Genomic DNA, 26386 nt, shown 5'->3' on the forward strand with positions numbered 1-26386 from the left:
GGGTTTTTGCATATACAGCAGAAACTCCCATGCTTTCTTTGTTATAGTGACTTGGTTTCTTTGAATGTCAGTGTTCTCAACTATATGATTACACTGCTCAGACTTTCTTGGATTTCTATGTGGCTAGAGTTCAGATGATGTATTACAAGCAGAAGTGCAACTTCACTTCTAGGAAGTATTCCTAAAAGGATCTAATGTAGCCAGGATATGTACCCTTTTGTTCTTTCTCCTTTCTCCCTTTTTTTTAGGCACAAATTTCTATGTTGGAGCTCCAGCAGCCCTTCTAGACCATGATCTAAAAAGAAAGCCTCCTATGAAGAGACTAAAAGAGAAAGATGCCAGAAACCTGGGTCTCTGATGTTTCTGTAGCTGGTATACCAACCCCCACCTGCCTACATTTGAACTTCATTTATATGAGAAATCAACTTCTACCTTAAGTGACTATAATTTTGCATTTTCTCCTGCTTCACCTAAACCTAATCTTCATAGATTAGGTTTATCCATAGTCATAAGTGAGATCGGTCTGCAATTTTCCACTTTTTAAAATCTATCTAATGTTTTTGATATAAGATATGCTAATTTTGAAAAGTAATCAGGATCCTCTCAATCTTTTCCTTAATTTTGAAGATTAAGCATTTACCTGCCATAGTCAAGGGTAGTTTTAGAAATACTTTAGAACAGTTTTTTTCTTGGTTTAAATATTTTTCTTCTCCCTGTGTTAGTTAGCATTAGTATTTTAAGAAAATTGTCCATTTCATTCACTTTATTCAAGTTATGTGCAATTCTAATGTTTTACCCTTTTCTATACTATATACTGCATTTGATATAATATGGATTTGAGTATTTTAGCTGGCCAGACTTGAAACATGATTTTAAAAATTATGTATCCAGATTTTTTCAAATAAGTAAAATTTAGCTATAGACATCAATTTGCTTTTTTTTTTAGCAGATTTGTTTGCAGTGTGTGGTTTAAAGCTTCAGCCTCCCCAGAAGGGCTGTGGGTTTTAGGTGAGTCACTTCTGAACTAGTCCAGAGACTTGAGTCACGACTGATCTAAGCCGCTCTTTGTTCCAATCATCTTTCCATTACTTGACTTGGGAGAAAGCAGGGGATATAACTATGGCCAAAAGATATGAAGTGAACTATACTGGGAAGTTCCTGGGATTAATTTTCCTGTTCTTCAAAAGAGATACAAAGAATACACATTTAAGCATCCTCATTCACCTCTGAAAGAGACCCCTAGGAACACTGTAACGATGTTGTAGAGCTGGCCTTTGATGAAATCATGGACAGAGAAGGGTAGAGTGAGGAGCATCACCCACCCCTTACAGTGTGGTATGTGGAGCAGCCCTATTCTGAACTTCCCATCTTGTGAGATAATACACTTTATCAACAGTGATGTCAACTGAGTTAGAGTTTACCTGTGACTAGAAGCTGCTTTACTAATATACCTTTCTAGATTTTTTTCTAATATTTTTTTCCATTTTTATGTTTCAAAGTAATTTATACAGTTATTATTATTTTTTTGCATTCTCTAAGTTCTCAAGTTGTATATGAATTTAGTTTGTTTTAACACTTCTGTATGTAATAATGAAAAGCTTTCTGTAAGTGTGGCTTTAGTTATAGATCAAATTGCATTAGCCTTATTGTTAAAAACTTTTATTATTTAGCAATTGTATATAAATATATAGACATAATATCATATATATATATATATATACGTACATATGTCATATGCATGTTGAAGTGTTTACTTTAACTAGAATATTAATATCCACTTTAGTCATACTGGATTCTAAATTTAAGAAAAGTAGTGTAGAATTATTCCTTGGAGAGATGAAGGTATATGTTTCCTACTATAGTGACTAGTTTGTCCCATGAATATAATCACTTAATAATACATAAAGTTCAGTGCATTTTTAAGCAATTTTATTCTCTTCTATATTATTTATTTTTTGCTTTCTTGGCCTTTCAAAGATTATTTTTTCTGGTAATTTACTATGTTTAAACTGTTTTAACTTTATCAATTTCTTATATAAAATATATGTGATAATATTACTGATTGTCTTTACTTGGTTTCTTTTCCATTACATGCATAAATCCACATAAAAATATGCCACAAAATAATTGAGCCTCCCAAATTATGGATTATTTTTACTTTACTCCATTATTTCAAATATATTAATCTCCTTGATGCATATATTAAGCATCAGAAATTCTCAGAATAATCAACAGAACCATTTATTTATAGCTACTGCCATACACAATGAATTTTATCCCACATATGAAAGGGTATAGTTAGAAGAGAAATAAAATATCACTACTGACATTTTTCTGAAGCTTTCTTTATGATGGGTTTAATTTAATTTGTTGTTGTTCAATCATCCAGTCATGTCCGACTCTTTGTGACCCCATGGACTGCAGCACACCAGGCCTCCCTGTCCTTCACTATCTCCCGGAGCTTGCTCAAACTCATGTCTGTTGAGTTAGTGATGCCATCCAACTATCTCATCCTCTGTCATCCCCTTCTCCTCCTGCCTTCAATATTTCCCACCATCGGGGGCTTTTCCAGTGAGTCAGCCCTTTTCTGCTGAATGAATACCACATACATGATTTCTAGGTACTATTGGGAAAAAACCTTGAGGTATGTGTGGGTTTATTAAAGTACTACATGCATCTATGCTAAGTTGCCTCAGCCATGTCCCTCTTTGCAACCCTGTGGACTGTCGCCCGCCACGCTCCTCTATCCATGGGATTCTCTAGGCAAGAATCCTGGAGTGGGTGGCCATGCTCTGAGGGCCTCTTCCCAGTCCAGGGATTGAACCCACGACTCCTGTGGCTCCCGCGTTGCCACTGGACTCTTTACCGCTGAGTCACTGGGGAAGCCCTTATTCAAGTCCTAGACAACTCTAACCCTTATCCCGAAAGCAGTACGTAAAACACTCTCTATGTGTATACAGTCTAGTCCTTTTTTATGTGTGATTAACCGCATTCTCTGTGAAGGAAGAAAGGAATAGGATGCGTTCCATCGACACTGATGGAGTGTTTATCGTTGCTCCCTCACTAAATCTTGACCGGCTCTTGGTGACCCGATGGGCTGCAGCACACAGGCTTTCCTGTCCTTCACTGCCTCACAGCGCTTTGCTTTTTTGTCTTTTCCTAAAACTGTGTCTATTTGCTGGTAGAGAAAAATGAGCTCACTAGTGTCTCAAGCTATTTTCTGCTTATTTATTTTTTAAAAAAGGTATGTCATGTTTGTTTTTCTTTAAAAACAGAAGAAAATAATCCAAACGTGCCCTTCATGAAGAAACTATGTAGTACTTTCATAATTTCTATATATTTCAGAATTTTGATGAAAATAAAATGAAAACATTTAAACTGAAGGTAAACTAAATCTAACGAACCTTATTGTGTCTCTTAACAGAGCAACTAGAGGGGATTATTTCAAGCATACCTGCTTCAGCCTCTCAGGAGGAGGACTTGGACACTGCTTTGCTCATATGAAGACGCTCTGGTGCCTTTTCTCTCTCCTATTGGGCATGACTCAGCTGACCTAACTGGTAAGTAAAGCTTCTTTTCTCTTAGGTTATTCATTCCGTTCATGTGGTGATAGATGTGACAATTCGGGAACAGGCATTAATATTAAGTTTTGCAACTTGGTGAAGTCCTGCACTGCCTGTTCTTCAATGTTCATTAGTTGAGGTTTAAACTGCAGTGGAGTAGGCACATCATTAATCCTGCCTGCGGAACGTAGTACCTCAAGCAAAGTCACTATCTTGGTAATATTGTTATAGAGTCAATTTTATAGACACACACAGAGAAAAGCAAATTCACTAGATATGCCCAGGAAGCAATCTGAAGAGTGGATTTCATAATGTCATTGAGGACTGGAATCAATAAAGAAGTTCTGATGACTAAGAATATTACCTGCCTTTTGTTGGTATACAACTATAACTCATACAGGACATGTATAAAAATATAATAGGAAATGACCATAACTATCAAACTGGTCATTCTTAGAAGTTGCACTAATGTTGAATTGATTATTAATAAGATTAACTTTGACTTATTTTATTTGGATTTGTTTCCTTGCCTGAACTGATTGGCATTATAATGTTGAAATACAGAGGATGGACTATAACATTCCACTTAAATATTTTTGTTCTGGGATTTTATGGTAGACATCACACATCTGCTTCATATCTTGCTCTTTATGGTATTCTGCTTCACTTGATTAATGGTGTGATTGTACCAAACATTAAGCTACTAAGAGATGTTAGTGTTTTTATAAATAACCTTTCATTAGTGTGATAAAGTTCAAGTACTTTTCTCTATTGTAAAATGTTTATTTTATGATCGATTTTGTTTGCATTTATAAAACTGAGAAATCCCCTTATCTGGATAATATTGATGATCATCAGGACTCCCACAGTCTTAACTGAGTTTTCCTCTATCCCATCAACAGTAACATGTAAAGATTGCTGTTTACTAGTATCCTAGCCACTCAGAGTTCTTTAAATATACTCCTTTACTTATTCATGCATTCTATTTACTATCCCAAGCAGCAAAACTATTATATGTTCTACTCAAGCAATTGATTGATTAATTAATGTATTCATTCAAGTAATACTGCCTGATTGTCTACTATGTAAATACAGGAATATCTCAGAGACATTATGGGTTCAATTCCAGACCACTGCAATAAAGCAAATATTGCAATGGAGCACGTGTGTATGCTAAGTCACTTCAGTCCTGTCTGACTCTTTGTGACCCTATGGACTGCAGCCCATTAGACTCCTTTGTCCATGGGATTCTCCAGGCAAGAATGCTGGAGTGCGTTGACATCCCTCCTCCAGCAGATAGTACCACTAAATTTTTGGTTTCTCAGTTCATATAAAAGTTACTTATACTCTACTGTAGAATATTAAATGTGCCAGTAGCATATCTAAAAACCACGCACACAGTTTAGTTAAAAGTGTATTGCTAAAAATGCTAATTATCATCTGAGCCTTTGGTGAATTATCGTATTAACAGTAGCATAAAAGGTAACTGATTACAGACTATCGTGACAGATATAACAATCATGGAAAAGTTTGAAATAGTGTGTGCATTACCCAAATGTAACACAGAGACGTGAAGTGAACAAACGCTATTAGAAGAACGATGCCAATAGATTTGCTTAAAGCAGGGTTGTCACAAATTTTTGATTTGTAAAAGATGTAATATCTGCAAAGTACAATGCCTGTATAGAATAAATCACATATGTTAATGGAGTAGTAGTGGAAAAATATGTAATAATCTCCCATTAGTTTTTTAAGCTGTATTAATTTCAATATGAATCTCTTTTTCAGTATGCTAGACAGCTTTATGTTGTGAACACTACCACCTACTCTTCACTATCAGTAGCCCTCTTTTTAAAGCATCTTTGATACCTGTGTCCCAGTCACTATTCCATTTCTGATATTCACCTCTCTCCACTGTATATTTTCCTATAAAAACTCTTTTCCTCTCCCGTATCCTGTGTTATCAATTAATTTCTAATTTGAAGGAAAAAAATCAGTATGTATCAATTTGCATTTTAATACATAAAACTCCTGAAGACCTGATTGTTGGAAGAGCATTTCACCAAAAATATGCTTTGAATGGTCTTTTTCATCCTTGCATAATTTAACTCTGTGACATAAATAACCAGGCACACAGATTATTAGCCAGTAATGTGGTGAAAAACTGTACAGCTGCTTCACTTGCCAAGATATCTTTCAGTTCTTTGATTGTTTTTATGAATGGAATCACTTCTCCCAAAAGTTGCTGAAGTCCTAATCCCCACTACCTATGAATGTGACCTCAGTTGGACAAAAGATGTTTGCAGATGATTAAGTTAAGTGGTCATTTGGGTGGCCCCTAATCCAATGAGATTGTTGTTCTTATGAAAAATTTAAATACAAAGATGGCAGGTCTGCTGGCATATCACCAAGTGATGATGAAGATGACTACAAGCCAAGCAGTGTCAAAGACTGCCAGCAAAAATCAGAAGCTAGGAGAGACATAGAACAGCTTCTTCCCCACGGAGCTCAGAAGGAACCAACCCTCTTCTGACACTTTGATCTCAGACTTTTAGCCTCCAGAACTGTGAGACAAAAATTTCTGTTGTTTCAGCTGCTTAGTTTGTGGTACTTTATTATGACAGCCCTAGGAAACAAATACAGTTCTTTTCTGGATTCTGCCGTGAAACACATGCAGGGATTGGAATAATGGCTCACACATAGCACATTTTGTCCAGCATTTTAAACTCTTGGTATTGTGGAATTCTTCCTCTGCATTTCACCAGATGATTTCTGGCACTCCCACATTCTTGCCCTCTGCTGAGCTGAGGTTTGCTTTTATTCAACCCAGGAAATCATTAGGGGCCTTTAGCAGCAGAAGGCTGTTTACTGCAGTCAGACTCACTGGTAAGTGGAGCCCTATCAACAATACAGCACTGGAAAAGTCAATTTAAGCAATAATTTGCCATCCAGTCCTACAGTTAGTTCTGAATATAAAAAATTTCAGAAAGTCTTTCAAAAAGATTTTATATGATGCTATCTGCTAGTTCAGTGATACAATTTAATGGTAATGAAGAGGGAGGCAAGACAGGCCTTACTGGTTTTCTCCTGCAGTGAGATCTTTCAGGTAGGGGCATAGCATAATGACATCTGTAAACAAGGGAGAAACAGCCAATAAGTCCTGAAGATAAGAGAGAGCATATTGCTTTGTTGGCATGATTAGCTAGGGAAGCACTAGGGAGTTTAGAGTTCTTTTATGTCTTTTGACTTGCTCAACCATCCCTATTTTTCCCCTCATCTGTTAGCTAATGCTCAAGTTTTACATAAGACTAAATGCCAAGACCATGAATTCAGCTGAATGTACAAGAAACTTACAGAAAGGAATTCTGGACTTTGGTTTTTACTCACTTGGCCCAGCAGATAAAGAAATAAGAAATTCTTTTCCAGTAAGAGAACTCTCTTAGCTTCATTCTTTGCCTCAAGACAAGAAGATAGAAGTTGAATCTTGGCGTTCTTTAAATTATCTAAGACCTCAAAAGCAATCCCTTCAGTTCTATAATTCCTCTTCCCTTCAATTCCTATCCTAGTGCACTCAGGATCCCAGAGTCCTGCTCTCAGTAGGACTGTAGTTCTAGTTACATTATGCAATAATTGAATTAGGCATTTCACCACAGCATGCTATGGGCATTTAGGTTACCATTGTATAGTATGAGGCAGTTGACAAGATAACATTTCTAGTATCCTACACTTTTCTGAGTGTTTTTGGCTGGCAACTTACTTTCTGATTCTATTTCCTGTATAAAGTGTTGTGTTCTGCTTTTGTGATTTGGTTGTGAATAGCAAATCATGATTTCCTTTGTCTGATGTAAAAGAAATTTACTCAAAGGATATGAGGGAACACACTAGACTAAAGGGAAAGCTGAACAGACGGGCTTGGAACAAACAGAAAACAGGGAAATTCAGGACTTTTTATAAGCAGGAAGTGTTGATTTGTTATTGATAAATATGCATAAAATTACTCTAGGCAGATAGAACTCTGTTATTACTAAAAGGTGTTTGCGACAAAAGCTAATTACTTTTCTGGATGAACTAAGTTGGCTAACATGAAACTATGGAGATTATTCTTTAATATATAGACAGGCCTATAACTTCTTTTTGCCTGGCACGTGAACCTTCCTGTAAAGAAGAACCATACTCATGTTATCCAAAAAGGCAAGTCAAGGGAGATTGAATTTCAAAATTGCCAAGTAAGCAAAAAAAGGAGTGAGAGCATTTGTGTCCCCACACTAAAATATTATGCCTTTCTTGTCCCAGAGAAAATTCCTATATTAATGAATACCTTAAAATCCATGCACGTGCATTAGGATACTTCTACTTGCAAGGAATAAGCCGAACATGAATGAATAAGCATAAAAAGGATTTATCCGCACTATTTACACTGGTTGTGTAAGCAGCCAGTGACAGCAAAATGGACCTGGGCAATAAGAATCAGAAACCAAAGTAAAATCAGGATTCTTTCTTCTTATTGTTCATATTCCCTTTTATTTGTATTATATCTTAATTGCTGAGATTAAATTCCACACATGAAAGTGAAAGTCACACTGTCATATCCACCTCTTTGAGATCCCATGGACTGTAGCCTGCCCGACTCCTCTGTTCATGGAATTCTCCAGGCAAGGGAGGACTGGACTGGGCTGCCATTTCCTTCTGCAGGGGATCGTCCTTACCCAGGGATCAAACCTGGGTCTCCTGCATTGCAGGCAGATTCCTTACCAACTGAGCCACCAGGGAAGCCCAAATTCCACACATGGTGAGTGACAAAGTCTAAGACAACTTCAAATCCACAATCTTACAGCTCTGCATTGACAAAAAAACTCTCTCCTTGCCTAGATAGAATTTAAAGAAAAGTTCAGGAAAAAAGTAAGCCCTAATCCCATGCCATGATCTATGGTGGAAGACCACAAGTCCCAGTTTCGTAAGAATAACCCAGTTGCCTTGTTTATGTCTATTATTGTATGTTTGTGAAAAGCCTTTCCTTTCACCCTCAGAGATAGACGGGTTGAGACAATAAATGCTATGGTCAGCCCTACGTCCTATAGCTGGCTGCACCTGATATAATGTAAAGAAGCTTGCTTTTGTCCTGGTCAGTCCAAAGTGGATGCATTCACCGTTCCATCCAGGGAAAGTCTCTGGTTCCAAGGAAGGGTCTTGTGTTTGGGTAAAGAACTTGCCGATTTCTCTAGAAACCACATTTTACATTATGTGACACTAATTTCCTAGTGGAACTTATGTAATAAATGATCAAATGAAGCCAATATGGGCTTTTAACATTTTTATTGACTGTCATGAAGCAAATAAAATTAAAAGCTTATAAAATGCCCAAGTATCCTGTGTCCTGTGAGAATGCCTACATATCTTTTTCACAAACAGCTTCTTAAGCACTCTTTGGTGAGGATTATTCAGTTGCAGTGCGCTAACCTTTGCTAAAAAGTGGACCCCAAAAAATGAACATACAGCTACTTGACATAATACCCTGACAAGAAAGATGTGTGTTTTCATTTCTCTTTCAAAACTGGTAAAGTAGAGATTTACTTCTTTTTGTTTGTTGTAAAATATCAAACCTAGGGAAGAAAGTGTAAATAGAAATTCTCTCAATTGGGAAATGTCCTTTTAAGCTTTCATTCTAGTTTTTCTGATCTGAGAGCAAAGAGGATTACAAAGAACTCTTATGTGAAATTGAAAGATATATATATTTTTTGGTAGCTCAGGGAATAAGTACAACTGGGAGCTTTGTCAAAACTGCCGTCACCCGAGAGGGAACTAAGCTAGGAAACAGAGAACTAGTCAAGTTTTAAAGACAAAGACGCAAAAAGGGCATTTCAATACTTTGCTTCGAATCCAGGGAGAAGGTGAAAACCAAACGATTAGCAAGGCAGGTGTTCCATTCTTCAGATTGTGTTTACCAACCAAAGCCCTTAGATAGGAAAGCACGAGAAGAGAAAATTCCAAATCTGAAAATTCAGCTTGGGACCACACCTCATTCCTTTTTTACATGCCTGGCACCTAGTAGGATCTTTGTTAATAAAGTTTCAATGAAGTAATGGGGAATTATCATGTCTCAGATGTCTGGATAGCAGTCTGTAGAGTGTGCCATATTTTTATTAAGATGCAGATATAACTTCAGTTTATTCTTCCATAAATTTACAACTGCTGTTTTTAACTCAATAAATACAAAATTTTCTATGATAACTGAGCATAAATAATGCTAACAAAGTCTGAAGGGTTCCTTCTGAGAAACTGATAAAACTTTGGAAATCTCAAAATAAAACTTTGGTGATAAATACAACTCCTGGCAATTCAAAGATGGCCCAAAGATTCTTCATGAGATCCTTTGGGATTCTAAGGAAGACATGTTTACATAGGAGAGTTGAGAGGCAACTATATAAAGAATCATGTCCAATCAACCAGGTTTGGTTCTGCTAATAACTGTGTAATTTGGAACAAATTAAAATCTTGTCTTTGGTTTTTCATTTGTACAGTAAAATCCTTCCTCAAATTGTTTTCTGAATGGGATAATAGCAGGCTGCTTATTTTAACAAAGATTTGGTAGTAACTAAAGAAAGAAAGATGTTACTGTATCTGTTCTGGTTAGAACTCCTAGCATAAAGGGAAAATTCCCACAGGTCTATGAGGTCTGTACAGAACTCCAGGGCTGCTAAGTATATAGCTGTTCCAGTCATCCAGTTATCCACAGCTGTGCAATACCTATCTCAAAATTCCAGGGCTGCTGCAAAAAAAATACTCATTTATTTTGCTTACCAATGTGTAATTTTGTCAGCTAATCTCTACTCAACACGCTGTCAGCTGGAGCTGTTCACCTTGGCTGGAGGACCTACTTACAAAATGATTTAATCTCCTGACTGGCAATTTGATGCTTGTTCTTGAGCCTCTCCATGGGACAGCCAGCATGGGCTTCTTCACTGCTTAGGGGCTGATTTTACAATTTTTTTTTTTTTTTTTAGGGGCTGATTTTTAAGAGCAAATATCCAAAAGATGAAATGGAAGCCATCAGTTTCATAAGGATTGGATATAGAAACTGGCACAGCATCATTTCCACCATATTCCCTTGGCCAAGCAGTGATGTAATCTGGAATAAAGGGAGAGATTCAGACAATCTAGAGAAGGGAATGGAAACCCACTCCAGTACTCTTGTCTGGGAAATCCCATGAACAGAGGAACCTGGGGGGCTATAGTACAGAGGGTCTCAAGAGTCAGACACAACTTAACAACTAAACCACCACCACCACAAACATAATGGGAGAAATGTTGAAAAATACTGGAGCTATCTTCAAAGCCACAACCACAGTAATTGCCATGCTCCCTGAGACAAGCTTTGTTCTTTTTTGTATTTAGGGAATATTATTTTTAATGTTTGGCTAAGCATTTTATTTTGTAGATGAAAGACAATCCCTGCACAAATGGATTTTTCAAAAACAATCCCATGGTTTAAGAGTCCTTTAAGGACAGGCTAGCACTCTCTGCTGATTTGAAAGAACTCATCTCTATTAAAACACACACACATGGCATCCTTATTCTATTATATATCCCCAGGAAGCAAGTTGATCAATATGCAGGGTTTCGCATTGGTTCTAGTAACTTAATATCATTCTCATCAACTGAATCTCATCCTGTACCCTATAGGGTTATAGTAACCCTATAAGTAGGCTGTTTTTGTTACTTTTCCCCACAGTGTGACTTTTCTTAAAGTCTTTTTTTCTGCTGAGAATACTGTCCCACAGGCTGTCTCTCATCTACATCCAAATCCACTCTCTAGCTGGGCTGTATTTTTATTTATTTTTAACTGAAGGGTAACTGCTTTGCACTATTGTGTTGGATCGTATTTTTTTCGTAGTGTTTCTTACCCGCCGTTTCCCAGCGAGCTAGCAGCCAAGTCAGAACACCTGTGAATTCTTTGATCATGAGCAGTTGAGCTCATCATGAACTAAATAAGCCTCTCTAAGTGTACCGATGGTAAAAGATCAGCATCAATAAGTTAGTTAAATTCTGGTAATATCCCAGTAGCTCAGTTAGGCTCTAGTAATACCTTTGTGGGTTAATCACTGCTTAATTAGCTGCTCCTGAGGGCTGACCTTGCTAAGAAAGGAGAGCTCTTGCAATTCAAAAGGGCTTCTTTCCCCGCTCCTTGCTGAAGCTTGAGAGGATTCTTCTCTTATATTTACTGAGAGCTCCTGTAGGTAAATCTTGCAAAACTGTGGGGACCCTTGTGCTTGGGTCTCCCTGAAGTTTTTACATCTCAGAGTTGTCCAGACCAAACCTCAAGCAAGTCACTAATTACAGTTCAAGCTTTCCTGCCCCAGAACTGGTTCCTGAGGCCATCTCCACTGGTAAGCCTCAGCTCCTATGAGCTGCGTTTTCCTATTTCTAATGAATCCTAAGTAAGTTGTTGGTTTTCAGTCTGTTCAGCTATTATCTGTTTTACATATCAGTGTTTAATTTGCTAATGTTTCGTTAAAAATCTTTGAGACGGTGTTCACGAGAGGTATTAGTTTACAGTTTTCTCTTGTGCTTTGTAATGCTATTAGACAAAGATTGGCTTCATCAAATGAATTGCTGGGGTCCCCCATCTTATATTTCTTAAATGTATGTATAAATTTGGCATTGGTTTTAAACTGTTTTGCCTAAATGTTCAGTAGAATTCACCAGTGAAACTGTGTGGGCCTGGAATTGTTTGTTTTGTTGGAAAATTTTAACCTAAAAATTGAAATGCTAGAATGAATATAGGACTATTTGGGTTATCTATTTCTTCTTAAATGAACTTTGGTTATTTCTTTCAACCAATTGGCCTATTTCACCTAAGTTGTAAATGTTAGGAAACTTAAGAGAGAAGTAGTTTTGTTCAAGCATCACAGACAATTTAGGCCTCTGATGAACTTGTTCATGACCTTGCCTGCACTATATGTGAAGCTGCTCAGTCGTGTCCAACACTTTGCGACCGCATGGATTGTAGCCCGCCAGGCTCCTCCATCCATTGGATTTTCCAGGCAAGAATATTGGAGTGGGTTGCCACTTCCATCTCCAGGGGTTCTTCCCAACCCAGGGATTGAACCAGGGTCTCCCGCATTGCACACAGACTCCTTAACGTCTGAGCCACCAGGAAAGTCTGCTCCTAAACCCGGTGGCGCTTAAGATAAAAGAAGGGAGTTAGTCGCGGAATTTCTTGAGCTTTGAGAATCTGGCTACTCCCTGCATTTGTATGGAAAATCTTATGATACCGAAGGTAAAACGAACAATGTTGTTGATGAAAACCAGAGCTGCCCATTTACACTCAAACTGATAGAATCAGTTTAGGGCCTCATATTATAACTGAGACTCCCCCAAACTACAGTTTAAGTCTCACCCTCAGGGTGAAATCATTGCCTGGGCCCTCCTCCCAGTTGGGACTTCAGATTGCTATTATCAGAAACTTCCCAACGATTGCTCAACTCTGGTTGTAGGTTTCGGCCCAACTTGGTGATCTAAAAACGCTCTTTCTTTCCTTCTAAAGACTGTATTTTGAAATTAAGTTCAATGACTTTCTATTTAAAAAATTGAAACTTTGTGTGTGTGTGTGTGTAACAAATGGTTTTTGTTATCAAATGCTTTGAACCTAAAACAAATGTAAAACTTTCAGCAAAAGAGTAAAATATATTAGCAGAGAGTGGTTCACAAGGGCAAATGTGTGATTTTTTTTCCCCTCTGATTAGTCTGGATAGAAGCTTATCAATTTTTTTTTAACTCTTTAAAGAATTAGTTGTTTCTGTGACTTCCTTTGTGATTTTGTTTTCCATATCATTGTCCAATCTAAACTTCATTATTTCCTGTTTATTTTGGGTCCTTTTATTATACTTATTAAGGTAGAAACTTACATTATTGGCTTAATATTTTCTAGTATAAGCAGTAAAAATGCCTTAAGTGTGTTCTGCAATGTTATTAATATGTCGAGTTTTGATTTTAATTTACTTAAAACTTTTTTTATAATTTTCTGTAAGGTTTTTTATTTGAGTCATGGGCTATTTATAAGTATCAGTTCAGTTTAGCCACTCAGTCGTGTCCAACTTTTTGCGACCCCATGAACCGCAGCACGCCAAGCCTCCCTGTCCAAAACCAACTTCCGGAGTCCACCCAAACCCATGTCCATCAAGTCGGTGATGCCATCCAACCATCTCATCCTCTGTCGTCCCCTTCTCCTCCTGCCCCCAATCCCTCCCAGCATCAGGGTCTTTTCCAATGAGTCAGCTCTTCGCATCAGGTGGCCAAAGTATTGGAATTTCAGCTTCAGCATCTGTCCTTCCAATGAACACCCAGGACTGATCTCCTTCAGGATGGACTGGTTGGATCTCCTTCGAGTCCAAGGGACTCTCATGGGTCTTCTCCAACACCACAGTTCAAAAGCATCAATTCTTCAGCCCTCAGCTTTCTTCAGAGTCCAATTCTCACATCCATACATGACCACTGGAAAAACCATAGCCTTGACCAGATGGACCTTTGTTAGTAAAGTAATGTCTGCTTTTTAATATGCTGTCTAGGTTGGTCATAACTTTCCTTCCAAGGAATAAGCATTTTTTAATTTCATGGCTTCAATCACCATCTGCAGTGATTTTGGAGCCTCAAAAAATAAAGTCTGACACTGTTCCCACTGTTTCCCCATCTATTTCCCATGAGGTGATGGGACCAGATGCCATGGTCTTAGTTTTCTGAATGTTGAGCTTTAAGCCAACTTTTTCACTCTCCTCTTTCACTTTCATCAAGAGGCTTTTTAGTTCCTCTTCACTCTCTGCCATAAGGGTGGTGTTGTCTGCATATCTGAGTTTACTGATATTTCTCCCGGCAATCTTGACTCCAGCTTGTGCTTCTCCCACCCAGCGTTTCTCATGATGTACTCTGCATATAAGTTAAATAAGCAGGGTGACAATATATAGCCCTGACGTACTCCTTTCTCTATTTGGAACCAGTCTGTTGTTCCATGTCCAGTTCTAACTGTTGCTTCCTGACCTGCATACAGATTTCTCAGGAGGAAGGTCAGGTGGTCAGGTAATCCCATCTCTTTCAGAATTTTCCACAGTTTATTGTGATCCACAGTCAAAGGCTTTGGCATAGTCAATAAAGCATAAATAGATGTTTTTCTGGAACTCTCTTGCTTTTTCAATGATCCAGCGGATGTTGGCAATTTGGTCTCTGGTTCCTCTGCCTTTTCTAAAACCAGCTTGAACATCTAGAAGTTCCCAGTTCATGTATTGCTGAAGCCTGGTTTGGCGAATTCTGAGCATCACTTTACTAGCGTGTGAGATGAGTGCAATTGTGCGGTAGTTGAGCATTCTTTAGCATTGCCTTTCTTTGGGATTGGAATGAAAACTGACCTTTTCCAGTCCTGTGGCCACTGCTGCGTTTTCCAAATTTCTTGGCTTATTGAGTGCAGCACTTTCACATTTATAAGTATGTTAACTTCCAAATATTTTGGGATTTTTCTTTAGAGATCATTTTATTACTACTTTTGAATTTAATTCCAATAATTATATATGTGCATGATTTGAATACTTTAAGTTTTATCAATACTTGTTTTATGGCATAGAATATAATCTATCTTGATGAATGCTACATGTTTTATTGAATGCATTTTTTGCGATTGTTGGTTGAGGTGTTCTAATATTAATTAGATCAAGTTGTTCAGAGCATTGGTCAAGTCTCCTGTTTGTCTTAAATGTTCTCTTATTTACTGAGAGATGTATGTGGTGTTATATATTTTTCCTTTCATTTCTACTCACTTTGTTTTCTGTATTTTCAAATGCATTGTCAGTAGTATATATTAATATATATATTAGTATATATAAAATACATTTATTAGAAATGTTATATCTTCTTGATGACTCTATCATTGTAAAGTATCTGGTACCATTTTTGCATCTGCATCATTTTATATTAATACAACCATTCTAGCTTGCTTTTGATATTTGTATGGAAAACTTTGTTCTACTTACTTTAACTGTATCTGTATCTTTGTATTTTAGCAGTCTTCTTGTGGATAGTATAGAACTGGGTCTTTTTTTTTAATCAAGCAGTTAATAATTCTGCCTTTTAATTGAGGTGTTTAAATGTTTTAAATGTAATGTATTCATTAATCTTATTTTCTCAGGATTTTTTTTTCATTTAAAATCTCTTCTTGCTTTTTGTTGGATTAAATTTGATTTAATAAATGATTTCATTTCTCTGCACTATTGACATTTTCTGTATTTTGTTTATAATCTTATTAATGGTTACTTTGGAATTTACAATATGTACCTTTATTTCTTGACAGTTTACCTTGTCATAATATTAAGTCAGTTCATATGAAATATAAATTTAATGACAGTATTTTTTCATTGTCTACTTCACCCTTTATGTGTTGCTATAAATTTTATTTTTACATAAAACAGTTGTCTTTTAAAGGAATTACAATATTTTTTTCTCCTTCTTTTTTGTATTTTGCCCACATACTTTGTTTATATCCAAATTTCTAACTGCTGTAATTCTTCTGCTAGGAGAAATTCTTTAGCATTTCCTATAGTGTAATATGTTGCAAATGAATTCTTATAAGATTTGTGTTCTGAGAAAGTCTGTTCTTATTTATTATTATTTTAAAGGGCAACATTTCTAAATTGACAGTTTATTTTTTTCAGCATTTTAACAATATTGCTCCATATCCTGTTTTGCACATTTTCTGATGAGAATTCTGGTGTAAATTTATAAATTCCTTTCCTTGTAAATAATGTGCCTTCCCCCCCCCCCCGCCCCCCTACCCTCCCCGTCTGCTTTTTGAATAGACTTTTTAAACACTAGATTGCAGTAAATTGTGATGTGCCTTGGGATATTTTTATGTTTGTTGGCCTGGGAATTCATTAAGCTTTTAAACCTGTAAATTTATTGTTCTTATCATCTTAAGAAGCTATTAAACCTTTGTTTCCTGGAGCTGCCACTTCTCTTTCTGGGACCCCAATTACATCTTAGAACAATTGCTTTGATTCTTTTAAAATCTTCTATTTTGTCCCTATTATGCTCTTGTTTTTCCTACATTCCTCGACATACAGTACATTTTATTCCTTTTTTCACATGCTTATCTGCTAGTTCCATCATCAGAATCTGTTTCTATTGATTTTTTTTTCCTGGCTATGAGTTACATTTTCCAGCTTCTGTGCATGTCTAATAATTTTTCATTGGCTTTCAGGTGTGCCAGACATTAGGAATTTTTTGATTACTGCATTTTGTCATATCCCTAGAAATAGTGTTCTTGGTTTTGTTTTTTTTTTTTTTGTCTGCCATGAATTTAAGTTATTTATGGTGAGTCCAAAGTAGTATTCTATCCAAGACAAATTTATCCCAGCACTACAATGCTACATTTCTGTGAATCCTACCTAATGCTCTGTAGTTGATAAGGTTCTTCCTCTTGGCTGTTATAAATGTAAGCTATTACAAGACCTGCGTGGACACTAGAAAGTTTTCTATTCATTTTCAGTTTAGTTTAGCCAAGATTTTGGTAATTTCCTCTCAGACTTAATCAAATTAGTTCTAGGCCAAAGACTTGAGGGGACTTTAAACTTTTTTTAAAATTTTAAATTTGTTAACAGAGAATTCTTTGTAGAATTCTCTAAATAAATATTATATGTTGTATTTAGTTATGTCTTTCATTTTTGAAAAAAAAATTTTAATGGTCTTGTCAAAGAAACAACTTCGTTAATTCTCTAACTGCTACTTCTGTTTTCCATTGTGTTAATTTCTGATCTTTTTATTCCTTCTATTTTTCTTTGAATTCTCTTATTCTTTTCCAAATCATTTAAGTTGGACAGTTGGCTCATCAATAGTAAACATTCATTGTTTTCAAATATAAGTATTCATATAGATGAATTGCCCTCGAATTAATTTTTAGCTGTTTCCCATAAAGTTTAAGATGGCATATTTTCATTAACATTCTATTCCAAGTTTTATTTAAAATTTGTATTATATCTTGATCCTTGAATGACTAAGGTGCATTTAAATATGTTTATACATTTTTATATTATCCTTTTCATTTTTTCTCACCTTATTACCATTAGCATAGGGAGTATCTTATATACTAGTTTTCTAAAACCTGTTAGAACTTTTTATATTTAATGAGCATGTGACAAATTTTATAATATGCTAAGGGCTTGAAAAGTTGTTTTTTCAAAAATATGCTTTAAAAATTTTATGCATGAGACAAGTGCTCAGGGCTGGTGCACTGGGAAGACCCAGAGGGATGGAATGGGGAGGGAGTTGGGAGGGGGGATCAGGATGGGGAACACATGTAAATCCATGGCTGATTCATGTCAATGTATGGCAAAAACCACTACAATATTGAAAAGTAATTAGCCTCCAACTAATAAACATAAATGAAAAAAAATAAAAATTTTATGCATATGCCTTAAATAAATACTGATGATTTTGTTGCACAAATCTTTTATTTTTAATTCATTTATTGTTCGCTTGGCTTATCAAGTATCTTGGAATATATTTTAATGTCTTTCACTGTAACAAAGATTTGCCAGTTCCTTCTTGTTATTATTTAATTTTTGTTATTTTTTCCCACCATATTATGAGATGAACACAGGTATTATACCCAACAGTTTGTACCTCCCACTTCTCCACTCCTATGCTTCCCCCCACCCCCACACTGGTAATCACTAGTTTTTTCTTTGTATCTGTAAATCTGCTTCTTTTTCTTTCTTAATTGAAGTATAGTTAATTTACTTCCTTTATATTACTAGTTGGTTGTATTTTAAGTGATATCACTCAGTATTTATCTTTCTCCACCGGACTTATTTCACTTAGCATGACACCCTCCAAGTCCATCCACATTGCTGTAAATGGAAAAATTTCATTCTTTATGTCTGAGTAATATACAAAGTATATACTCTTAATGCTTCTGCCCTGAAGTGATATGTGATATTTCCATTTACATTTCAGTACTCAAGGCAAGTTATATAATGAAACTAACACAAATCATGAAGTGTGCAATCCTACTATGTGTCATGAATAACAAAAAGCCCACAGTATCATATATGATAGTTAGCTGTGTACTGGAGCTTGCACATTCTCCATGCCCCTGAGAATGTTTCATATCATATTTTGTTTTTTGTTATATTTTTTCATATTTCCCAAGTTAGGTGATAAGGGGGAAAGGTTAGATATAACATTTCCCTGTTGTTATATAAATCAATAGAAGTTTAGGATTAGAATAGTTGGTTTTGCCCTTTACTTGTCTTTATCTGCAAAAAGACATCATCAATCATCTGTTTATTTTATAAGCTCTGACAATTTTCCAAGGTTCAAAGTTCAAATGGCATGTGGTTATTGGTTCAGACATCACAGATATGAAAAGACTGTGTGAGTTTTAGTCAGCCATACCCTGCAGCTGTCTCCGTAGCTCCGGATATAGTTAGGGGACTTTCTGTGTGGACTTATGAACTGTACAGTCACATGAAATGTGACGGAAATGTCACATGTTGTAGCGGGGATAGTGACAGGAGCGTGGGTGCTAAGGGAGCGTCATGAGTCCGTTTGATTCTAGCTCAACATCTAAAAAGATACAAATCAAAACACATCACATAAGCCAAATGCATGAACTATGCAGCCTAGAGTCTGAATTCCACATAGAAAAAAAAATTGTCACAGCATTTAATGGTATTCTCAGTATATATTTCTCTGAAATTTGCAAAGAACACTGAAGAAGAAAAAGAGCTCTGCTTTTGTTAAATCTCATACTAAAATAATAACTTCTTATGTTAGTACCTGCTAGTTAAGTCTTAGGTGAATTATTTTTTGGCTCTCATGTGATAGCTTTTATGATAACACCTTAAAAGCCCTAAGGTAATAAGTGAAACTGAATGTTTTAAGAGGCATCAGAAAGAATCTACTTTTTGAATGGTCTTTGGTAATTGTAGTCCTTTTGTGCTAACAATAGGAGATTGGTCAGACCTTTGACAGCATTGAAAGCTTCTGATGCATAGTCCCGAGATTTTGGGTCCTCACGTGTCTTCGTTAGGTTCTGCTCCCTGATAATGTACATAAATAATAATGTCGTCAGGACCCAGCATTAGAATCTGTGACATTTCATTCAGTTCAGCTGACATTTATCAAGCACATACTCTTTCCTGCTTTATTTTCTTCTATTAATCATGCCTATATTTTCCATCTCCAGCACAATCAACAATTTGAGTCCTCACTCTATGCCAGAAACTAAGTTGTATAGATATAAAGTTCACAGATCTGGCCTTTAGGAGGGTTCATGGTAAGGGCTTCTATTGCATTCTCACTAGGAGGTGACCCTTCCTCATGTCTCAACCACTATATGGGACATTCATTCATCCATTAGTCGCTCAGTCATGTCTGACTCTATGTGACGCAGTGAACTGGAGCGTGCCAGGCTCCTCTGTCCATGGGATTCTCCAGGCAAGAATACTGGAGTGGGTTGCCGTTTCCTTCTCCAGGGGATCTTCCCAATCCAGCAATTGAACCTGGGTCTCCCACATTGCAAGCAGATTCTTTACAGACTTAGCTACCAGGGAAGCCTACTTAAAGAAAAAAAAAATTGTTGTACAGGTAAAATTCAAATAGAACTAGTTCGTTCTTTCTGTTTATTTTTTTTCCCCCTAAATCATCCAAGCTGTGAGGCATTGAGAGTAAGGGTCTATAAACTTGACTTCTCTGAAATATAAACTCAGTACATGGAGTATTCTAGACCTGAGCAGGGAAGTATAACCAATATTTTCTCTCTATGTATAATCTATCTTGAGAACTGTTTAATCTCTCTCTCTTCCCTGTATCTTAAAATACCTTTACCTATTATATACCGTCACACTTTCAATTAGTTTATGGCACATAACAGGAAAAGCAATGGCTTAAACCAAAAGAAAATAAGCTATGAAAAAGCCTTGTCATTAGAATTTCACTCACTCAAAGTTACTTTTAGAATAATACTACTATATCTACCTGAAAGAATAAAATGATATCTATCTCATGCAAAAGGACATTGGTGAGTAAGCATGTGAAAACTGAAAAAATATCAAAATAGGAAGGCAAGTATGCTCTACTCAAGGTCAGAAGTATCTCGTAACTTTCCTGTAAGAAAATGCTATACTCCTTAGGCCAAACATAAAGCATGGACACTTGTATAGAATAAATGTCTTTTTACATCCTGTTCAATCTTTAGAGAGCTAAGCTTATGAAAGTTAAAAGTAGCAAGTTTGTAGCAGTGAATCACCATGAAAGTATAACCATAGCAAAGCAACTTTAATTTGGGTGATATTCATGAAAGGTGGAAATGTAAACTTCTTCAAGTTTTATTGACAAATGAATTATAGGTACAAATTCTTAATGGGGTTCTCAAAAGTCCATTGATTGTTGAATCCATTTTCTGATTCTTTGGAGGAAATTTCTAGGGTCAAGACACAATGCCAGGCAGAGTGTTTTTGTAATAAGAGCAGTGGCTTTAGAGCAGGATGGATAAATGTGAGTATTGGCAGCCTCTCACACTGATTTAACTTCATAGAAATTTCTGAACTCCAAGATAATGGGAATAAAAGTACACTGCACATATGATGTTATAAGAATTAAGATTACATGTCTAACATCAACCATATGTTAATCCTCAATGGCCAGAAACTATTTTATAATTATACTAGCAGTATAATAAAAAGGTAGTTGAGTACAGTCAGTACAGAGTTTCCTGGTGATATTTTAAATTTTCTCCTCTTTTTCCATTTCTTCTGTGATTTATTTCTCATATTGGTAAAGACAACATGACATATTGTTCATTGTCACAGCAAATGACAAGGAAGATAGACTGTATCACTTTCAGTAGCATCTGTCCCCTATTTTTTTAGATTTAAAATGCTTTGCATGAATAAACTTGGACAACGAAAATGCATCAGCTACCACAGTTTTCTAACATCTTCTGTTTACTGTCTTAAGTAGCAGATATGTTGATAATAATTGGCGTGAAATGATTATGAGAAACTGACTTGAAAATTGCAAATGTATTTTGAATAGTAAGTTTCCTTTAAGAAGACATATATCTAGAGTTTTCAATATATGCATTAAAGTGGCATGAAAAACCTTCAGGATATCTGAAGTAGTTACAGGCCTGATTTGCTAATTTCCATCTCTAATGTCATCATATCTCTTATCTCTCTCCTCCTGAATTATTCACTTGGGAATGGAGACTGTGTCCCAATTCTGCCTAATAAAATATGAGAGAAAGTTAGCTGAGGGCATCTTGGAAACCAGGCCCCTCTCATGAAAAGAGAGATTAGACAGAGAAAGAGTCATCCTCTGAATATTGTCATGTTGGATTATAATACCTGAAACTGTTGCCATTTTACAGTCACGAGTGGAGGCAGCCTAAGGGCCATCGCCACACACAGTTGGTTGAAAAGACATGCAAAATCCTAGGTGCTTGATGATCTGAACCTAAATGGAGACTTTTACTTTGGACCACATTTCATAGGGCTGTGAGTTTTAAAACCAATTAGCATCACTGTTTTCTGTAACATGAATGTATAAACCGCCAGAACTGAAAACCAGGAAGCCCTCAAAACATGTTAGCTATCTTCTTCTTCATCCTCCTATGTATTTCTCCTCAATATTAGCATCATCCTTCAATCCTTAACACAAACTCTGTCCCCTGCAGGGAAGGCAGTGACCTCAAGTCTTCTCTTTGTGGCTCAGTTCCTTTCCGTCCACCCTTCAAGGTGGACCAAAGGCTATTTCAGATCTGCTGTTCTCATAGCACTCTGCCCTCTTCTTCCTTATCACTGATGACAACTGTAATTGAATCATAGTCTATTAATTGCTTGTTCGTCTCACTAGATTATAAACTTGTAAGGGTTATAAACTTTCCTGCCTTATTCAATGTTGTCTATCCAGTATAACCCTGAAAAGTAGGAATGATGTTTTTATGGTAAAGTGAAAAGAATGAATGGGATAAAATTGAAAATATTAAATATGAGGAGTTACTATTATTCTTCTAAATACACTTAATCATTCATTCTGGAAATATGTCCAATAAATTAAATATGCTATTTGCAACTGGATGAAGATGTGACAAAACTTGATTGATGTTGCATACCACAGGACTCTGTCCCATAAGCTGTGTCTTTCCAAAAAGGAAAGGGGTTGGGAATGACTAGAACTGCAGGAACTGAGAAGGGAGATCTCAGGTACACCAAAAATTACGGTGCTCATGGGGTTAATGGGCTTGATTTGACAGTTGTGTTTTGCCTCACTTTAATTGGACATACAATTTTCTTTGCGTTTTGCAGTTGACAACTCTTCAAGGACAAATACTGAACCCTGTGGGGGGAAGAAAAAAATAACAGATTGCCAGATAGACTGAAAAACAATTTAGCACTCAGCAAGAAAAGAAGCGAGAACTCAAGTTGAAACAGCCCATGTAGACAATGTCACCGCAGCACTTCTAGGTAAAAAGGAAGCACAACACCCCCTGAACATCTCAATTAGGGAATCAAGGTGAACTGAAACCTTTTCCTGAAGCCCTGCCAAATATTTGACATAAACTTCAATTTGCAGCAACAAACTTCAAGACATCAATTAGAACTAAAATTTTCTTTTAGAAAAATAATCCAGGAAGGAGTCAGCTTAATGTTTTCTCTCACAAAGCTCATTTTTGTTTAATTGATCTGAGGCTCTGTCTGCTTAAATATAGACTTGTCTGTTCTTGAAGGATATCAGATTCTCTTTCCTGTGCTGTGATCCAAAGGAAACTTTATACAGATAAGTGTGTGTGTGTGTGTGTATGTGCACACAACTCATTATGGAATCAGACTCCAGTCAGGGAGAGTTGAAGATTGGTACCTTTATGATTATTCTTCTTAAATGCATACAATTTTTCTCAGTTCTTTAAATCTCTTCTATTACAAATAACTATATTTAATTTCAGAGGTCAGAGTATTCCTAAGTATTCTCTCTCTCTCTAAACTTAACTTGCAAATCTAATTGCTCTGAAAATAAGATATTGCCATGTTTTTCTACTTAACTCTTAAGGAATTTACCAACTGTTGAGGCAAGTTCTCTTCTATGTAGGAAGCCAAATACTTGATTAAGGAATTCTAGTCACTTTTCACTACTGATGCTAGCATCTGAGCAATCCTTCCACTTGCCAGCAACATACAATTTGAAATTTTAATTTTTCTCCATCTATTCTTATTTCAAGACTTCCCAATACCAGTATAAACCATGAGTGTACTTCTACTATTAAGATAAACACATATATGAAAATGAAAAGCAACAAATAGTTCTAAAATTAGAAGTGGTTAAAAGAAATCTACTCATTATAACTTTCAAAGAAGCATTTTGTATAACTATTTAGCTGTATAATTAGAATAATTTCAGGAGTAGCATTCTTGGTTGAGGGAGAGAAAGTTAACAGTGCTATCACAGGAATTTTATAAAATAAAACAAAGAGGAAGGGGATAGCATTCTGACGTAACCAGTCATCTAAGGCTGTATTTGACTATGCTATTTGAATTGACATTTATCCTTAAAATAACCATTTTCTTACAACGGCATTTATTATGCATCTCTTAGATACTTACTTGAAGGGAAAGGGACACACAGGTAAATATGCACATTGCACTTCAGAATAGTGTGCACTTTGAAACCATTGCCTTGGTTTGCCTTTCTCTCGCCTCTTATCATGTATGTAACCTTGGCCAGGTTACTTAAACTTGCTTTGCTTCAATCTCCTTATGTCCAAAATGGGGATGACAAGAATGTCTTCCTTTCAGGATTGTTGTGAAATTTTACTAGGGTTTTTAAATTGTCTGACACACACGGAGCTTGCATTAAATGTTAACTGTTATTCCTACTACGATTCAGTTCAGTTCAGTTGCTCAGTCATGTCTGACTCTTTGCAACCCCATGGACTGCAGCATGCCAGACCTCCCTGTCCATCACCAGCTCTCAGAGTTTACTCAAACTCATGTCCATCGAGTCAGTGATGCCATCTGACCATCTTATCCTCTATCGTCCCCTTCTCCTCCTGCCTTCAATCTTTCCCAGAATCAGCATCTTGTCAAATGAGTCAGTTCTTCACATCAGGTGTCCATAGTATTGGAGTTTCAGCTCAGCATCCGTCCCTCCAATGAATACTCAGGCTGGATTTCCTTTAGGATGGACTAGTTGGATCTCCTTGAAGTCCAAGGAACTCTCAAGAGTCTTCTCAAACACCACAGTTCAAAAGCATCAATTCTTTGGTGGTCAGGTTTCTTTAATGTCCAACTCTCACATCCATACATGACCACTGGAAAAACCATAGCTTTGACTAGATGGACCTTTGTTGCTAAAGTAATGTCTCTGCTTTTTAATATGCTGTCTAGGTTGGTCATAGATTTTCTTCCAAGGAGCAAGTGTCTTTTAATTACATGGCTGCAGTCACCATCTGCAGTGATTTTGGATCCCCCCAAAAATAAAGTCTCTCACTGTTTCCACTGTTTCCCCGTCTATTTGCCATGAAGTGATAGGACTAAGTGCCATGACCTTGGTTTTCTGAATGTTGAGCTTTAAGCCAACTTTTTCACTCTCCTCTTTCACTTTCATCACGAGTCTCTTTAGTTCTTCTTCACTTTCTGCCATAAGGGTGGTGTCATCTGCATATCTGAGGTTATTGATATTTCTCCCAGCAATCTTGATTCCAGCTTGTGCTTCATCCAGCATGGCATTTTGCGTGATGTACTTTGCATGTAAGTTAAATAAGCAGGGTGACAATATACAGCCTTGACATACTCCTTTCCCAATTTGGAACCAGTTTGTTGTTCCATGTCCAATTGTAACTGTTACTTCTTGACCAGCATACAGATTTCTCAGGAGACAGGTAAGATGGTCTGGCAGTCCCATCTCTTTAAGAATTTTCCACAGTTTGTTGTGATCCACACAGTCAAAGGCCTACTACTATAGAATGTATACATTAGTAGAACATTTGCTACATAAGTTTTTTATATTACCATGCAAACTATGTAAACATATTTTGTGTTCCCTGGACACCTACTTGATCCTAAATAATTCAAGGAAAGTTTTAGTGGAAAGAAAGATAAAGATGGCTTTTGCCTAAGGGAATCATCTATTTCACCATCTGGGCAACTATGATTGTGAGTGAAAGGGAGTGATATTACCGATTATGTTGAAACAATAGATGTAAACCAGAAATCACAAAGGGAAATCCAAATGTGTGATGACATTACTTTGACCTGACCTGGACTTTTCTATTTTTTCCCATGGAAAAAGAAGAAAGATAAGGTCAAAGATAGTTGGATGGAAATCTGAGGGTCATGGAATTGATGGGAGTTTTAAGGGACAGCAAAGAATTTAATACAGCTTGCATATGGAGACAAAGGATATGGAGAATTAAAAGAAGAAAGGCTGAGGGTATACCTTAGCCTCAAAGTGGCACTTTGTCTTACAGAAAATGAGTTATTGAATAGTTTTAATCATGAGTATGGCATGATTGAATTTGCACTTGGAAAGATAATGCTAGCTGCTTCACATGGATGAGAATGGTGAAGAAACTTAGTAAGGGAAATCAGCTTTGTAATCCAGGCTGAAAATGAAAGAATCAGTTAATCCAAGGGCTATAAGAGGGGAGCATAGAGATGGGATTCTGAGTCATTTCAAAAATGGATTAGATAAGATGTATTGAGTAATGTCAGGTGCAGAAGTTCAGAAAATGGAGAGAAGAAAAATGATCCAAATTCCAGCATGCATTAGTAGATAACTGGTGATCA

At 36.5% G+C, this 26386-nt stretch overlaps 1 long non-coding RNA gene across 2 annotated transcripts; it reads left to right on the forward strand.

The window, feature by feature from the left end:
- Positions 1-23140, forward strand: LOC122685513. 2 transcript variants are annotated; one of them, XR_006338416.1, is made up of 5 exons: positions 1-372; positions 947-1008; positions 3425-3560; positions 10565-11947; positions 22910-23140. It is a non-coding gene; the product is annotated as an uncharacterized LOC122685513 (long non-coding RNA). The 2 variants fall into 2 exon arrangements; XR_006338417.1 differs by having other exon boundaries at positions 950-1008.
- The last annotated feature ends 3246 nt before the right edge of the window (positions 23141-26386 follow it).

The sequence above is a fragment of the Cervus elaphus genome, chromosome 28 (assembly GCF_910594005.1).
Source record: "Cervus elaphus chromosome 28, mCerEla1.1, whole genome shotgun sequence".
Classification (NCBI taxonomy): Eukaryota; Metazoa; Chordata; class Mammalia; order Artiodactyla; family Cervidae; genus Cervus; species Cervus elaphus.